The following is an 18,679-nucleotide window of genomic DNA, read 5'->3' on the forward strand; positions in this document are numbered from 1 at the left end:
TTGCTATTGGTATGTCCAACTTTATTCTTTAGCACAAGGTTTCTCTTTGACAAGGTTTCTTCTAATTTATTTAAGTAGTCTTAAGGAATAGTACTCCAGGCTTCTTGAAAGACATTCAAAGCTTCTCTTTGGATGTTGGCTGCCTTTAAATCATCCCGCACTGCCTCAACAGTGTTGAGGTCCGGGCTCTGGAGAGGCCAATCCATGACTGATGGTGTTTCACTGTGTGTTTTTCTATCCAGGTATGATTTTACTGCACTGGCAGTGTGTTTTGGATCATTGTCATGCTGAAAAATGAAACTACTGCCAATCAGATACTTTACCAATGATATTTTATGATGGATCAAATCTGATGGTACTTTTCTGTGTTCAGAATACAATCAGTTTTGACAAGATGCCAAGTTTTACCATTGGCTGACACTGATTTTCAGTTCAGGTCTTGTGTTTTTCCCTTTATTCTGGCTTCTTCACCGCCAACCGAGACCATTTCTGACGAGGCCTCGGTGAACAGTAGATGGATCAACTATTGGTCCAGATACATTTCTTGGGTTCTGTCTCAGATCTTTGCTGGATTTCTTAAAAGGTGGACAGTTTTTTGTTGTTGTTGTTGTTGTTTTAGGCCTGTCACTACTACTTTTGTGTCATTTGTTGGCAGAGGCAACACATTCTGTCCATTTTTCCTTGAGAAAATGACAGTTTCTCACTACTACCTTCTGGGAACAGAGCTTTGAGCAGGCAGGTGAGTGCCACATTCAGGCTGATTGAAACTGATTGCTGGCAGTGAAATGTGTTCAAGACTAAATGTGAGTCGGCTCTAGCCTCGTGGTTCTGGAGTGTGCTATGATTTAATCACACCAGAGAATTGGCACCACCTGAGCCTGCACTATTTATGACTGAGAGGTTTTTTCTCCAAAGAGGCATTATGAAGTCGCACGACCTTGAAATGACATCTCCTGAAGACAGAGAGATTTATTTAAAAAAAAATAACTGAAACAAAGATATTGATTCTTACTATCACTGACATTTTGCAAACTTAAATAATTAATCTGTTGTTATTTTCTAATATTTTAAACCAAAAAAAGAAGAATACTACTTGTTGTTTGTTTTTGTTTTTTTTATTTCAGTCTGTTGTGGCTGCACTTGGTTGCCCTAAATTTAGCTTTACAAAGAAGATTCCAACCGTGTATTTGTGCGTATTCATGTGAGTTTGTGTGTGTTTGGAAAAGTAGTATTGTGTGGTAATTGCCCCCTGTGACTAGCCCCCTAGCTGCTGTGAATATAAATGAGAGAGAAAAGGGAGGTTCCTATTGGACACAAATCGGAGGGAGAGAAGAGGAAGAGGAGGAACTGTTGCTTTGAGCTTATTGGGCTCCATTTTAGCAGGAAAACTTAGATTGTTTTCCTCCTCCCATTTCTTTTCTTTCCCAGAGTGTCCCTCTTTCTGTTTTCCTGATGTGTGCAAGCTTCTCTAATTACTACTATCCCCCTGTCTTTATGCTCTTGCCCTACATCTCTCCCTAATCCTTTCCACCACACTTCATCGCTTTCTTTCCATCCTTCTGTCCAATCTGTAAATCATTAAAGACTCTCCCTCTCTTTCCCCTCTATCCTTCCTTCCCTCTCACCCTCTCACTGTTGACTGATCTGACTGTAGCCTCAGATTAGATACGACCCTGCAGGCATAATCAGCCGCCAGCTTTCCTGCTCCTCGCAGATAATCTGCTTGTGTTCAGGAACACAAAAATCTGCCGATAAATCTGTTTCCCACTGTAATACATTTATACATGTACACCACACTGATGCTTCTGCTAGTGGCAGAGAGCACCGAGTGGAAAATACACCATCCTACTTTGCTGAGGTAAAACTAGCAGCATCGCAGTATTGAAACACTGTAACACACATTCTCCATTTTCAACCTCAGTGAAGGGAATAATTCAGCTTGTTGCGAAACATGCTTCTTTGCTTTCTTGCAGAGTTAAATGAGATAACTGACACCACTCTGATGTCTGGAACTGCAGCTATGGGATATTTCATGACTGGGCAAGAAACTCCCTGCAGTAAAACATCAAACATTATTTTACAGCTTCCTATTATTACATTTGAACATAGACAACATACCTGTCCTCTTCTGGTTTTGGGATAGCAGAGTGCTGAAGTGCAAAACGCGTAAACGTCTACAACACTCTGCTGACTAATAACTTCAAAGCTCCAACCTCCTTTGACATTTACATCAGCAAAAAAACAACAACAAAAAAACTGTGCACTCATGGGATCGGTTTCAGTGGCCAAGCAGCTCATGTAGGTGTAATGTGTAAGGACTTCAATATGTTTGTCTCTATACTGTATTCTCTTTACAGGCCTACACGCAGAAGCTGTAACTAATTTGTTTCACTGCTTTTAACATGATGAAGGATTCCTGGTTTAAATTAGGCTAAAGTTGACTGAAAAAGTATCCTTTTTACTTTTAAGAAACTTTTAAGCAGATTCATTGTTATTTAACTTAGATATTCATATACACAGTAAACAACCTCTAACCTTAAAACCAATAGTATATCGAAGACAACTTTTGAATGCAAGTAACTGCAGCTACTTAGTAGCTTCTTATGTCTGTTTGTTCCAGCAAAAAAATTGTATGAATGACACACCAATTTCTTGGAATAAATTATGTTTACTGTCTGTCATTATGTACACACACATATGTGTGTGTGTGTGTGTGTGTGTGTGTGTGTGTGTGTGTGTGTGCGTGTGTGTGTTTGATTCTAGAATACTTTAGTATAAAGAGGAGTTTGTGGTCAATTCAGTGCCTGCAAGGTGCCTAGGTCCTTTGACTCCAAAGCAAGTCCAAATGATCACCCTTGCACCACTGTGTTTGACAGCTAGTAAAAGGTGTTTGTATTTAGATTTTTACAAAATGAATAAGAGAAGAGTCTTTCTCCTGGCAACACTTCCAAGTAAGATATAATTGTTTAGTCTTTTCTAATTGTGCTGTCATGAACTATAAGTTTTCGATGTCCATAACAATCACAATGAGTCTCTCTCTCACGTTTTTTGCAGTTTCTGAGAATTGCATGGTTTGACTTTGCTAGGACATCCGTCCCTGTGGGAGTCCTGTGAAAACGTTATGATCCTATTGTGTAAAATATAATGGGGTCATAACTGAGCCCATCCTATCATTCAAACCTGGTCACTTATAGGGTGAGATTATTAGTCTCTCATACTGTGACAGTAATTAACTGTACAGTAGTGAAAACCTTTTGTCCTAACCTGGGCTGCTTTTGTCATCCAGATGTCAACCAAATGCTAAGACACATCTGACATGCTAAATGTGGCCCATTGGAGAAATGCAGATGTGCAGATGCAACATTTAGGGCAAACATGCAGTGCATTCTGGTCCCTGGCATATAACTATATATAAATAAATGTAAATATTTTGTAAACCTATTGCTTTTATTGTATGCTGGATTAGAATATTCAACCTCACTAAAATTTTTACACAAGCACAGCATCGACCCCCACCCCCACCCCCGTTTATATAAAACCATCACTCCAAAACAGGGTTTTCAGGACCCACAGTGCCTTTCTGTCCATATGGTGGAATCTTGCTGCCTCGTTTTGTCACGTCATTGGGGCCAACGCTGCTTTCCAACACATTAAAATTCATCAGTATCGCTTTAATCTCTAGATATTGGGTTATTGGCAACACAGGACTACTCTCATCTCTCCTCTGTGTCTCATTTTGCTGATGAACTCTTCTCCCGTGTGTTTGCCTCTGCATAATTACAGAAAGGCTTGGAAAAAAGTAATAAATAAGGACCAGAAATATGTGAAGGAAGGAGCCAAGATGGTAAGAGACAGAGAGAAAGGGGTTGTATAACAGACGGGGTATAGGGGACAATGGATAAAAAAAGAGACAGACTGAAAGAGACAGCTGTGACGTCATGGCCACTTTAAGTAGGTCAGGCACGGAGTTGTGATGTCACTCGCGCTGGAATCAACCCACTGGGCCAATGGCATGCGGGGACACACCCCTTTTTCCACCACCGCTGCCACCAGGATAATAAAATGCAACCCCCTCCTCTTCGCCCCTTCTTTTCTGCAGCTGTCTCAAATCACACATATGCACACACCCAGTAACATACACGCATACATTCCTGCAGCTATAAACACCACTGCTGACTGTAACAGTACACTACTGTAATTCTCAAGATGCAGCAGCTTCTATTTGTCTCATCTTTTCTTAGTCTTTTTTCTTTCTTTTTGCACTTGCCCCCTTTCCAAAAATGAAAAGCCTTTTCACTCAGTCAGACGAGACTGAAGGAGGCATCTGTGCTGCATGTAACAGTGGAGCCGCTTCTGGTGTTCTTTTGACTTTTAGCATCAAACAAATCCACTGCCCCTTCATCAAGACTTGATAGCAGCGGATTCTCACATTCTGTTGTATAAGTGTGTGTGTGTGTGTGTTAGATTCATACCAACCCCGAGGCTGAGGCACACCCATATGGAAAAGAAATAGTAAAAACATATATGATTTACTCATGAAAGTGGCCACTTTCTCATTACTTTCATATATTGTTTTAGTAAGTATCCAAAACATACAAGTTTCATTATATAATTTTTCAAGGGATCTTATATCTGTTTTCACTCTTGTATGCTTTTCATACAAGTTTCATACAAGACAGATACAAACTTTATAAGATTTATATATATCTTTTCCATATGGGACATTATTTGTGACAGAAGATAAAAACTTGCCAGTGTAAAGGCCTAATTTGACAATAGCTTTATGTTCCCCAAGAAATTTATACAACATTTGACAGAAACAAAAAGATTACAAAAAAAATAAATAAATAAAAACAGATAATAACTTGGGAAGGATTCTGGTGTAAGCTCCATTAGCGGAGGTCAGACAGGCAGGAAAGCAGTGTGCGGTATTCTCAAACAACATAATGAGACAGTGACACTAACATGATCCTAATTATCACTAAAAATGCACGGCTGAGCTGATTTGTTTTCCCTGTATAAATGTTCTCATTTTCACCTCCTGCACTCAACAAGTAAATTAATCACAAAAAAGTTGCTTGATTGATTGCTTGTGTTTCTTGTTCTTTAAAATTAAAATGTTGTTTACAAGGCTTCCAGTCGGAAAGATTTTTCTTTTGTCATTCTAGTGAGGAAGCTACACTTGGCTGAACTGTAAATCAATCGGGAATAATGGAGAATAGAGTAAGCAGAAAGATTCAGATGTAAACGGTACTTAAATGTAGGGCTGGGCCATATCATACTGTTCACGGTAATACCAGTATAATGTTGGGCAATGATAAGAAAATGAAATATCGCGATAGAATATGGGTAAAACGCGCATGCGCAGTGCCTTTGCATGACGGAGAATGAGAAGGGCGAAAGCGGATTGTTGAATGAATCGGATGAACCAGAACTGGTTTGTAAAATTGCTGCAACTTCACTGGTGTGGAACTGGTTTCGCTTTCGTCCATCAGATACACAACAAAGCACTATTTTTGGTAGGGCATGCTAGCGGGCCATCGTTATTACCGTGTTATTTTGGAAAATACAGCACACTTAAAATCAATCCTTTGATTTTTCTGAAAATCGACAGTGCTCCTTATAATCCCGTGTGCCTTATGTGTGAATTCTGGTTGTGTTTACTGACCTCAAAACGATTTTATGTGCTACACGGCGCTCGAAAATCTGTCAAATGTTTTAGTACGACTTTGCTAAGCTACAAACCCGCACAGCTTGATGGATTGTTGGAGCATTACGGCTACCGTAGGAAAGAGCCTCGCGGAGTGATACGTACTGTGCTTCAACATAATATTATATTGTGTGTGTAGAACCTCTTTTTAATTTTTATGGATATTATACATGGTTATGCTGAGGATATGTCGGCCAATTTCCTCTGTAAATGCCTTTTGGTTCAACTGTCAGCAAGGAATTTGCATTTGCACTGTTAAATTTTTATATAACTTTAATGCACATAAAAAACAGCTGCTTGTTTAAGTGAAAATACATTGATGTTTGTTTTTGTTTTTTGCACAAATAAAGTTCTGGAGTTGTAAAGTATTTTGTCTAGTGTCATATCGTCAGTTATATTGTTATCGCAAATTTTCAAATATATATCGTGATAAATATTTTTGGTCATATCGCCCTGCTCTACTTAAATGTCTTTGTTAGTACTTCATACTTTATCATTACTGTTCTTTTCTGATTCTGGTGTTGATTTAAAAAAAGAACAAAAAAAAAAAAGAAATTTAACCATCTGTGGAAGTTTGTTAGCGTCACTGAAAAGCCCATCCGTAATCATGATTTACTGAAAAGTTTGAGTTAGTATTTTGAAATTTAAAGGTAATAACTCAACGTTTCAACTTAGCTCTGCTTGACATGTTTTTACCCAGTCACAGAAACAAGCTTTTATAATAACCTAAAAAAAGAAGCCAACTTTAAACTGCCTTGATTTAAGATCGAAAAGCCTGCTAAAGCAGAAAAAGTTATGTTGAAATGCTAACTGTTTTTGGTGCTTTAACATCTGTAATTTGAGTTGCAACTGGGCATCTCAATAGTGTTTGGGGTGTTGTCCCATTTTTAAGCTTTTTAATGCAATTATCTGACAAATGACATTCTTTGCTGTGTGGTTAAGCATACTCACTTTTCTTTTTTTTAAATTTTAGCACGAAAGCACCTTGCTAACCTAGCTAGCTAGCTTAATCTAATAACATAGCTAGTTAATGGTGAGACCACACCCATTGGCTAACAACTTGTCAGCCGCAAGCTGTTAGGCCAGCAGTCCCAATCCCCGGGCCACAGACCGAGAGTTGAGGCTCAGGTGTGAAATTTATGGTTTTCATCATTTATTTAATCATTTTTATCATTAACTTGGTTTCCCTGGGTCTTTACCTGTGTGTTATGAATAAATCTTCCCTTTTTTTAAATTTGGTACCAGTACTGGTTTTATTTTATTTTATCTTACCTGTTTTATTAACAAGTGACTGAACTCCTCAATTCAGCAGATAGGTGTTTACTGCCATCATTGCAAAGGGTCATTTTTACATAATTTCATATAGGACTGGATGTCTTGTTGCAGCCTTTAATGGTGGTCATTAAATAGCAGACAGCTTTAAGATGGTTCACTTTTTAGGCACAGAACTTGACAGCCAAAATTTTACTATCTATTGTAGCATAGCGCTCTATGCTCTTGTCATGAGTGGTGCCTGGTGCCGTCGGTGATGGACGTCACTGTGACAATGTTAATCGTTCTATTAAAAGTTGAAATTTAGGGAAAGGTAATCAGACATTCTCTGTGTTTGAGTACATGCTTTAAAAGGGTCTCAATTTCAGTAATAATATTAAAATGAATGAGGTCTTCATTGTGCATTATTTACAAACGAGATCAAATTGTGCTACAACATGGCCCGAACCACTAGACTGGACATATGATATGAAATGTGCAGACACACAGCACTGCGTGGGCGCATATTTCTGTAAGTGAAAACAAGGTGAGCATTTCTCAAACAGAAAAACTCAGTTATATTATTAAGGTCACATGAGTAATTCACACAGTTATATAAGGATGCAGTTTCTGCATCTGTGGACATTCGCCTTAACGGCTGGGATCTATTTTTTTTGTTTACAATCCTTATAAAACATTCCAGTTTGTTTTTGCCCTGATAGATTAAAATTTTCTCCCTTTACACTGTTTTATATCCTTTATCCTGCACTATGTGGAGAAGAAAATCCTCCACCTGAGTTTCAAGAATTCATGCAGACCAGATGGTGTCCTTAACATTGTAGGGTTATAACACATAGAGAGAAGTCTGTAGCCCTGACCAGTGTACTCAGTGTCCCTGTCTTATTACAGACAGGTCACATGACTCAGTCAGGGAACAGGACAAGGTTTCCATCAGAGGAATAGTATGTTCCAATTGTCCTTGAGGAAGAAACTGAGTATCTGCATTGTCAGGTCTGGTGTCTGCAACTATTTGCATTTTATTTACAAGACGAGTACAGTGTAATGCAAAAACAGTGTACTGTACGTTTTTGCAATTACTTTCACACTGGCTAAGAACGTAATCTTATCAACATAACAAGAGTATGATGTGACAATGGGCAAGGCACACATGAATGTGTGTTTGTAAAAGAGTTTGTAAAATCATTCTGGATACGCGTGCAAGAAAATCAAATGTTATTTTGGAGAAAAGTCTCTATTGTGGGTGTTGATGGGAAGAGATGGGATTTAAAATTGTAGTTTAATAAAATTGTTTAATGTTTTATTCATTAATGCATCTTTTGTATCTGTCAAGAACCGCACTTGCGGGATCCAAAAGCAGCAATACGCTTAATGCGAGCAAGTACAGATTTTATTGCTTTAACAAAAGGTGACTCGGAACAACCAAGGAAGCAAAATCACGGAACTGAAGGAAACTGGGAAGACAAATTACACGGGGAAGCCGTAATCGGCATCGTGGCAGGCTGCAACAGAAAGGGGAGAAAATTACTAGTGAGCAGGAAAATTGAGGGACACAACTAAACAGGGCTATAGTAATTTGGCTTACGATCTGAGCCGGACCGTGGGGCTCGGAAGGGGGGAAGCGTGTCCGTGGGAAGCGAAGCCGAGGAGGCAGGGATAAGGACAGATGGTGCAGTTAGAGATCCGAGCAGGCCATCAGGGTGTACACCTCACCCCTGGCGTCGTTGCCCAGCTCTCAATTTTAAATACATGTAGACAGTGAGGGCTATCAGGAGGGGCTATGCACTTACCTGCTGCTCTCTGGCAGGTAGCTCCATGCCTCCTGGGTTTTAAAAGCATGAGGGTGGGAATGGATGTTTGTATCTGTGTGTGCCTGTTTGTCTGTGTCTATATGTCAGGTTGGCTATCAGACGCCACCTCTCTGGGGACATCTCAGGCTCTCCAAGGTATGGAGGCCTATCTCCCCCCACCACTTCCCCTGCCGGTGGCAGACGCCCTCAGACATCGGTGCGTTGGTGGTTCTTTGTGTCCGGGGGTGGGCGTCCAGGTACACACCGGCTCACTCCTGGTGGCTGCTTGTCGGGGCCTGGAGCCTGGGGCTCGCTCGGGCGACTTTGGGGGTGGGGTGCCCTTGGCCTCTCGGCCTGGGGCTCGGTCACTCTGGCACAGCTGGCTGCCGGCGGAGCTCACGGGCACGTCACTGCAACCCCCCCTGGCTTCTGCTCCGCGGCTGCTGAGTGACCCCTCATCTGGGACTCTCCTCAGCTCTTTCTGGGACAGTGGCACGGCTGCCCCTCTGTTGGTCTTCCTTGGTCTCTTGTGTTCTGGGGGCCTCTGGATGTCTGGAGTTTTGATCTCCTCCATACCTGCTTCATGCCCTGGAGGACGGGGCTGTGGTCCCCCACACCCTCTAGCAGATCATTACATGAAGGAACCTTTTAAAAACAAGCGCGTCCATGCTCACAGGTGTACACACGGGTGCTCACACACACAAACTACACCCTTTTTGGCTCCTACCTCAAAGCACACTGTGCGCTGTCGATCTTACGAGCTGCACAATAATGTTTAATATTTAGTATTTACTGTTATATTCCCATATATCATCGTGATGTTGTTTATTATGTTGCTCTTTTTTTTTTCTTCTGCTTGTTTTCTCTTTTTTCTTTCTCAACAGGTGATCCAGGTGATTGATATATGTATTTTTTGTCTGCTTATTATGTTGGTTTTTGTTTTTTGCCCTTTATCCCTGTCCCTCTTCCCCGCTGTTTTTCTTTCCCTCTTTCTTTCTTCCCTTTCTTTTCCCCAGTCAAATCTGTCCCGTATTTAGCGAGTGAAAATAAAATAAAATAAACAATAAAAGGTGAATCAAATAAACCATTACGGGAAGGCTGGGATGGTCAATTTGGTAAAGTAAATCCGTTGGGCATCGTTCTTTGCTTTTAGACAATAATTCTGATGGCAAAAGAGCCAAACGGGACAGGCCAAAAAAAAAAGAAAAAAGATCAGAGCAGGCAGGAGGACAGGCAGGTGGCAGACACAGAAACGCCAGATAGTAACCTGGGCACACGGAGGCAGAATTAACACAGTTGATGTAACACTTACATATATACAAAGCTTAGCGTGGAGCCTAGTTACCACTGAGGGGTGACTAACGGACTGGTGCGGAGCGTCCGTCAGCGGCGGGTTAAACAGTCCTCCTGGCAATTGCCTGGAATGGGATGCAGGTGTGATGGTGATGGCCCAGCCCGGGGGTGTGGCCACCGGGGCATCCCACACACTCCTCAGATACAGAGCCACGGACCATGACAGTATCACTTTTTTGATTATGTACACAATAGATGGATGCATCTTTGGGGTCGGAGAGTGAACCTACTGTGAAGGTGTGTTAAACCTGCATTCTTTCTAATGGCCAGCAGTGGGCGACTCCACTGGTTGTGAAACAAGTCAGTATGAATGGACTTATGGTCATAACACAACTTCAGATCCTAATGGGAAATGTTGCATTAGTTGTGTCCATCTTACATGTACAGTCTATAATTGGGCAACAAATAACAGGAACAAGTGTTAAGACTAAGTGCAAAAACATGAAAACTATTTTTTTTTTTTTTAAATGCTCTCTGTCTAATGCAAAAGTGTTTTTTTCTGTGGAAAATGTTGCATTGTTCAAGGCATATGAAAGGCATAATAAAAAAAAAAGGCCTGGCTGGTCCAGGGTCATTAACAATGACAATTTTTTGTCCATTGTTATTTTCTTCTCCTTCCATCAGCATTAACCAGGGAGACTGCAGTCAGCAGGAGGCTGACCTTGGAGGGTAAAATAGGGGAGGATGTATTTATGAGGCTATATGGGAAAATGTGTGTGAGTGTGCACAGGGAGAAGACAGGGTCACAAGGTCAATTGCAGTGATTAAAAGGAGCCGATGAGGACCACCAACTGAAGCTGCAGCACATTTTGTAGTTGTACTTGAAATCTCAGAGTGGAAGAGACACTGATCAAAGTAACTTTATTCACAAAGAATCATTTTTTCCCACAAAACAATGGTAGAGGAAGAACAAAAGGAAAACGAAGCTGCTGTAGAGTAGCTGAAATGGAGGAGATGAAAGTTTAAATCTCCAATTCTGGGTTAGCATACCCCACAGGAGAGCCAAAAGGCCCATAGCCAGTTAAAATGTGGGACTAACAAGGAACGATGCAGATGTTTGATCAGCTGTTTTTTTGTAAGTCAATTCAAAGGGATCAAAGGCCTCAATGTTGCTGATACACTGAAAACATTTTTAAAAAGTAAACGCAATGAGACCAATCTGTCAGTTAATCTTCTTTGAGTTTGTAATTGTTAACCTGGAAGGACACAGAGCAGTGGACGAGAGTATGCAGAAAAAGTGATGATGGTAATGAAGGCGAGCGTCAGGCTGAGGGAGTTGCTGATTGCTGCTGACGAGCTCATTCATTTTAAACTGGCAGCGATTATGTGAAGAAATGTTACATTTCAGGAATAATGACACATACCTTGATGTGAATACAGCAGTAATTTCAACACGAGCCACTACATTAACGAAGAGTATTCTTATTCAAATACACATCAAGTAGTACAGCGCCATATTCAGTGTTGGGGAGTAACGGAATACATGTACCGCCGTTAAGTATTTAAAATACAAAATATGAGTAACTGTATTCCGTTACAGTTACCATTTAAAAAGGTGGTATTAAGAATACAGTTACTTTGTTGAAATAAATTTATTAATATCAGATTACACGGCGGTACTTCCCTGTTTCATATTGTGGCGGGTCAGGACTGTTTGGCTTTTGTTTGACAGCTACTTTCTGTTGTTCCAGGTGGCAGCGTTACCCATATGGAAAAGAAATAGTAAAAACTTATATGACTTAACTCATGAAAGTGGCCACTTTCATGAGTAAATCATATAAGGCTTACATGATTTACTCATGAAAGTGGCCACTTTCTCATTATTTTCATATATTGTTTTAGTAAGTATCCAAAACATACAAGTTTCATTATATAATTTTTCAATAGATCTTATATCTGTTTTTACTCTTGTATGCTTTTCATACAAGTTTCACACAAGACAGATACAAACTTTATAAGATTTATATATATCTTTTCCATATGGGTACGGTTGCCATGGTTACAGGGTGACTCTCTCTCTGCGTGTTTCCTGGGTGAGAGAGGCCTTTTTGTTGTTGTTGTGCTAAGCTAATAGGCAGAATGCTACAGGTATAGCTCTAAAGAATGTAGCATCATAGGCAGTGTAGTCCGTGCTGCAGGGAGAATGGACTGCCATACACGTTATGTGTCTGTGAGCGAGGGAGGGAGAAAAAGGAAAAGTACGAGCTTTCATCCAGCAGAAACGGGAGCTGGAAGCATGTAAATATAATAATAACCACTGCAGCCAAGAAGAGTGCCTGATGAGCCCAGTTGTAAGTAAGCTATTAAGACTCGACTGTACACCGTGTTCGTGTTTTCCTCCAAAAACAATAAGTTCTGTTGGAGCAGCCTTTCAACGCCTCTCTCTGTCTCTGCTAGCAAAGTTGACCCAGACAACAAAGTAAAGCTAGTTTTTGGCTACGAGCCCGACACAGAACCCACCGTATTAGCCAGAGGTCCCTTTACTACGGTTCGGAGCCGCGGACCTTCAGTAACAGTAATAAATCACAGCAATAGTACATTCATGTAGTTGTAAAAAGCATGATAATATATTAAGTAATCCAAAGTATTCAGAATACGTTACTCTCATTGAGTAACGTAACGGAACACGTTACAGAATACATTTTGGGGCATGTATTCTGTATTCTGTAATGGAATACATTTTAAAAGTAACCTTCCCAACACTGGCCATATTTGAAAATGCTTCAGTTCCTGGTATATTTTCTCTTTGATGATCACTTGGAAGCACCTACAGCACATCCATCTATAATTTAACATCCATCTCAGGAGGAGAAGAGAAACATTGCGATCATAATTATCATCATTGCAACAGCTGTAGTTCAAAGAAGGCAGAATACCCACACATGCATATACACCCACAGAATACCCACATATCTTTATTAGTCACTGTGAAAAAAAGGCTCTGAAAGCAGGGATGCCACAGTCAATAGATTAGATGTTAGGGGGGAAAAAAAGAATCCGATATAATTCCATAATTCTATTTCTGGAGGGGGCTAAACTCCAGCTAAAAGGACAGTGGATGTTGAAATTGATTAGGTGGGAGGCCACATCAGCTTCCTGGAGGTTGCTGGCCCGCTAACTACTAGCCCAACTGTAGTAAAACTTCAAAAAGTCTTGACAGTGCAGCAGCCAGCTATTTCAAAAGGCACAATTTTAGCTTTGAAGACAAAAATAGTCCATAATTTTAATTCAAACACTTATGCTAACAATTGCATGTAGGTTTTTGCCAACCAGTTGGAGTTATAAATGTTTTCCTTAGCAACAGGTGGTTGCGAGGGGTCTCTAAACCTGTGAGGCTGGGGCTATTGTAACAAATTTCCCAACAACTGCCAGCAACCTCCAGCAACCATACTTTATTCTCCCCTCATCACCAGTGCTTAAAAGATGGTTGCAGACTAGTCTCTAGGTCTGTGTCTCTAGGATCTTATTCAACTGATCTTATATTGTCACCATTATTGTCACGCATCCAAACAGTAGGCATGTTGATGTCATATAGTTATTGGTCACATCTGCAAAACCTAAACAGGGTTCTCTTTCTGCTTTAGCAGACAGTTACCGTGTCTCTGCAAGCTGCTTTGCAACCCTACACCTCATTTCATGGTATTTCTGACTTCATCACGTCTGTCTTCCCTAAAGTCTTTATTATTCTGTGCAGGAGTGCATGCAAGGACAGTGACGTCTGATTTCTAGACCTTTTGTATTCTTTGTATGTGCCCTTGATGGTTTGCTGTACCCAGAACTGCCAAATATAAATTACTGCAGATGGAAACATCAATCTTCTTTTGACTATAATGGTCCTGATTGAATTAAAGTTGCTGTGGCACTCTATTTACTATACACTACACCAGGCTGTTATGCAGTTCACATGCCTTTGTATGTACATCAGGAATTAAAGTGCATTCTCAGTATCTTAAATTTCATCTGGCTTTAATTTGGAAAGTAGTTTGCCACATGACTTATCAAAAACAGGCCCAACTGCACTGACGCAGCTACACGGGCTGTGTTTTTTTCCACTGGTAAGCTAATAGTACTTGGCCTTGTGCTTCAGTTAACACCAATAGTCACGGACCTTTCTTGAATTCCAGGACTTTTTTTTTTCCTCTTCAGTGTTTGGTCACACTGGACAGATTACGTTTACACCTGGCTGTAAACTCCAAGTGTAGACTGGCTGGTGTGACATGAACCAGAATACTTCTAAAAACAGAATTTGGGAACACGACTGAACCGGCTGAGTGGCAAACGAGTTGCTGGAAGTGTAAAAAATCTCGGACCCAACCACAGCTAGATTTGTGTTGATGCTCAAACATGTGACAAATACTTTCCTGCCCATGACCGGCTACCCAGACCTACTGTGGCTGCATTTTAATCATGATAAAGCTCAAATCTCATTATTTTAAAAGCACTAGAGTGAATAAGACCACACAGGCAAATATTTAATTGGAGCTCTGGGTGAACATGATTATAATGGAAGCCTGTGCCTTCTGCTTCATCAACAGTTCAAATGAGAAATAACCTATTTTTCAAATTGCCTGAAATCCACTCACAATTCAGAATTAATTGTTAAATTAAATTATCCTTAATTTTAAATGTTTTTGAATGCAATACTGCATGCAGTGTCAGATTGTGCTCAACATGTAGCTGCTGGCGTGTCCTTGTAGCTCAGCAGTCAGTGTTTTATCAGAAAACAAGCAAAACTAGTTCCAGGCTGGCTGTTCTCTCTGTGTCGTGTATCACGCTGTGCGTCAAACTTTTTTTTAATGTAGAGAGTTACTGTACACTGGAATAATTCAGTCCTCTCACTAGCCTTTTTACTGTCAGTAGTACAAAAACAAAGTTCCCCGCAATGACATGTTTACACTAGAAGGTATCTGTTTGTTACAGTGTTGACTGGCTCCAAGGGTGCCAGAAATCCCCACAGACCACACACATACACACACGTATTTTATCCTCAGGACCGGTATATGTAATAGATGCCGAGAAGGAGAAATTTTTCATGGGTCAATCAACCTGCCATGACCTCAGTGACTCACTATTGTTTGGTGGAGCGAGGCTGCTCAATCACTGGCTCCTGCTGTGCTTTAGTGATTGCAGACACAGTAGATTTGGCCTGATTTAAAGTTTGAGTTCATTTCAGGTCACACAGAGGTTGGGACAAGATGGAGAGAACGTCTCACATGCTGTTTCAGCCCGTGGTGCAAATAAGCTGACCTGGAACAGCTTTGAAAAACACATCTGGAAATGACTGCTGACTCCTATACATTTAGTTGGAAGACAGAAAACATGCACCAGTTTAATACTGGCTGTCCAATTCAATCCAACACCAGCCGAATAGTTGGCTGAGATAGGAAAACAAATTCAATATCCATCCATCCATCCAGCCAGCCAGCCAAGTTTTACATAGCTATGCACATGTATGATGTAATCTAAATCTGCATGCAGGTATAAATCATCCATCTGCCTCCCACTCAAACTAATCTGCTTCTCTAATCTATAGACCTGGAACTATTACTATTAGTTTTCAGTGGAATGTGCTGTATGTAAGCATAGTGACATGATAAGAGTACCATAAATACTGTAGTAAGTTTAGAATAAATAAAAAAAAGTTGTTCTTTTATCATTTGTTGCATGACGATCTTAACTTGTCGGACTCTTACAAATAAATCTTTTCTGTCAGCATAATAAGTTCAGGAATTCTGTTATATCTACACGAGGTTAATTAACATGTTGTGATAAGTTGTGAACTCCAACGCATGAGCTCATGAGTTTGAGCCACTGGAGCGTTTATTTTTTAATTCTTATTCTTCTACTGAGAAACTTTTTTAATTGGAAAAAAAATCTAGAAATGTTGAATAGAGTTGTTAAAGAAACACTTTTTTTGTTAAAAGTCTAACATGAACATCCATTAATTTAAATTCATTAATTTAAGTTCACTTTTATTTGTTGTCATCTTTTGTACCAGATTGTAACAATAGTTGGCCTCCTCAATAGTTGCCTCAAGGCCTCAATAATCACTTTCAGCAGCAAAGACCTGCAAGCACTTGGCAACAGCGGGAAGAAAGGACTCTATTTAACATAAAGAGTACAGCAGCAGAATCAGGCAGAGCAAGGGGCAGCCCTCTACTCTGGAAGCTTGGAAGGGGCACAAAAAAGACACACACGCAGACAATAACGATTTACGCTGCATAGACTCTTAGTTTACTGTTTGTATGCAGAGAAAATCATTTTATCCAAAACTGAGGACACTGATTCGTGTTATGTTTGCAGCAACAAATATTATCAGACGTCATTGGGCCTCTAGTGAGTCCACCACAGGGTGTGTTATGTCACCTGAAAGCCCTTTAATCCAGCCTGTCTGCACAGCTGGTGGGTCAAGATAAGCAGTGGCCACGGATATATAAGTGAGGCAATTGTAGCAGTTGCGACAGTGCGTGTCTTGAGTTCTTTCCATCTCAGTTTTAAATGGAGCAAATGCTGTGTCAGCTCACTCTAGTTAGCTGATCTGTCTTCTGTAACAGAGAGTTTGAACATATGATAGAATGAGTCAGATTTTCTTTACCCAGTGAAGTATGAGGGCATTCGTATTGTATTTGCCGACTTGGACTGAATTCACAGCGACACTGTAACTTGTTTAAATGGGCGTCAGTGTGTTCTGGTGGAACAAATATCTGGCTTACAACAGCATGGCAGAAGCACAGGCTGGAGGATCATTATGTAAGGGGTTGCATTTAGAGCTGTCAAGAGATTTTTAAACCGCCAACTATGAAGCACAGAACATATTGATGAAGTTTTATGCCAAATCTATCCAAAGAGCATGATGTTTGAATGGATTTGGGGAAAAAAAATCATAATACTACAACATGCAGCATTTAGACAACTTGTCTAAAAATGCCCTCATGCAGCACCATTTAGTTAGGATAATTATCTTTGAAGGATAATAATCATACAGCTACAATATTTATAGGAACTCCTTTACATTTTAGAGGTGGAAAAATAAGGCCACAGTATGGAACCACACATTCCGTATGAAATCCCACCGGAATAGTTCAGTCATTCACTTTGACTGTCGCTGTGGAAAACACATGGGGGAAATAATGTAATTGAGTGGCAATATAAGTCTTTGTATGTGTCCCACTTGGGGAAACTCTAACCTGACTTACACAACCACAGAGCCGATGAGCGACGCTCTGGTTCTCAGTAGTTGGGTGTAGCTTACAGTACAGTTTTAGCTGGAACTGCATGTGTCATATTTATTTTTCCTTCCGTGAGTGAAAGAGCCCACTATGAGTTCTAGCGCAGAACACAGAACTATGCAACTGGACTAAATTGTAGCTAAATGCCATTAAAAGATGTGTATATATACAGAAACATTTACATGTCAACAAGACACCGCTATACAACTTTAGTTTGCCGACTGGATATAAAGACTGCATCACATAGCTACATACCCAAATCAGTTAATCTGCCTTTAAGTTAACAAACAGGGTCTAAGTACCAAGTTAACTTTCAGTGCAGTCATGCAAATTTTTTTTAAGCTTTTGCCAAAGTGGGACTCCTAACTGCTTTGATAACCTATGCTAAACTTTTCAACCTATCCACACCCCAGTTGCAATTTGTTGGACCTATATAGGCTAGATGTCGATTATCAAAGACATGAGATCCAACAGGATAGAAGGTAGGAGGAGAGGCCCGGTCTACATCAATGTCAGGAGGGCTCTTCCACATTAAACAAATATTAAATGTGTTATGGTAAAGTGAGCCGACGGTATGAGTTCCACTAATTTGTTTACGTCATAATTCTACCTTGTGAAACCAAAGCCTAACTTTTTATTTATAAAGCATACGTTATACAGTTTCCTCAAGAACTGAATTCCAGCTATGCAAATATTTACTCTGTCATTTTACACTCCACGGATTATAATCGGCACCTTTTCTGAAAATCTTTGATGGTGCAGAGGCACGCTGTACTTCCTGACCATGCTCTCTGTCATTTGTGGATGATGACCATTGAAACTGATTCTGTTCATCTGGACGTCGCGTTTACAGTGGGAGAAATGTTTCATCACTTGTCCAGTCTCGGCTAACTGATGGAGATGTTTCTCACACTGACAACGCAACATCCACAGTAACAGAATCAGCTTTCTAGGATTTTTTTTTTACCTGGAAAATCGAGCATGCATCAATTAGTTTTTCACAAAGTGTCTTATAGATTAGTTCATGGGCACAATGGCATGTGTTTAAAAGTCTCAAGTGCTTAAAAATGGATGAAGAGAAGAGAGTATTGTGAGTATATTGCCAGGAGTTTGGATTTGAGCAGTGCTGTCAATGACTTTACTGAGTGCAAGATGAAGTTCTGATATGCCCGTAGTTTGTGTTTGTTGAAAATATGCATTCATACTGAACAGTGTGCGTGTGATATATGTACCTGGTCCACTGAAAATGATTGTTGAATGAGGAATTGTAGAAATAAGTGGTTTGTTTGTGAGGATCTGTGGTTAATAAGCTTGTCTCATTTGTTCAG

The sequence above is a fragment of the Neolamprologus multifasciatus genome, chromosome 3 (genome assembly GCF_963576455.1).
Source record: "Neolamprologus multifasciatus chromosome 3, fNeoMul1.2, whole genome shotgun sequence".
NCBI classification, from domain to species: Eukaryota; Metazoa; Chordata; class Actinopteri; order Cichliformes; family Cichlidae; genus Neolamprologus; species Neolamprologus multifasciatus.